We start from the raw sequence: 596 nt of genomic DNA, 5'->3' as shown, positions 1-596 counted from the left end.
TCCTGAAAGATCCCATTGGAGGGACAGAAGATGCAGTCCCCTCTCTCACTGATAGTGTACCACAGACAGACACATTATTAATCCCACACTGCGGGACAGTGTCAGAGAGTGAGAGAAACAAGGTCCCACATTTAACCCTCGCTTGCCTGTTGTACTCTCTGTAATCTTGCAGCTCAGGGCCGTTCGGTATTACTCTCAGTGACCGAGTGTTTCACTCTGATTAAACTAAACTGGGACAGTTTCTGTCAGATATTAACTCCTGCACAGTCCCAGCAAACACTCCTACTCCCCGGTCCCGCCGATGTTTCTGCAGGATTGCTTCGTGAGGACGGGCTCACGAAGAGAAAAACACCCTGCACGGAATGATCGCAAATTGAGCATCTCAAAGGGACAAGGCTCCCAGCTTTAAACATTCTCTGTCCTTGCCCCCCAGGCCCAGTTCCTTTGCTCAGATTCTGATAAAAGTAAATCGGGAAAAGTTCACTTTGATTTTTAAAGGCTGAATTATTGCAGAGCTGCGCATGCGCGGTTAAGCCCCGCCCCGTGTGTTGATTTCCAGTGAGCAGAAGAGCGCATGCGCCCTCCCCTCCCCCAGC

This window comes from Pristiophorus japonicus, chromosome 9 (genome assembly GCF_044704955.1).
Source record: "Pristiophorus japonicus isolate sPriJap1 chromosome 9, sPriJap1.hap1, whole genome shotgun sequence".
NCBI lineage: Eukaryota > Metazoa > Chordata > Chondrichthyes > Pristiophoridae > Pristiophorus > Pristiophorus japonicus.
This window is presented reverse-complemented; position numbering follows the sequence as displayed.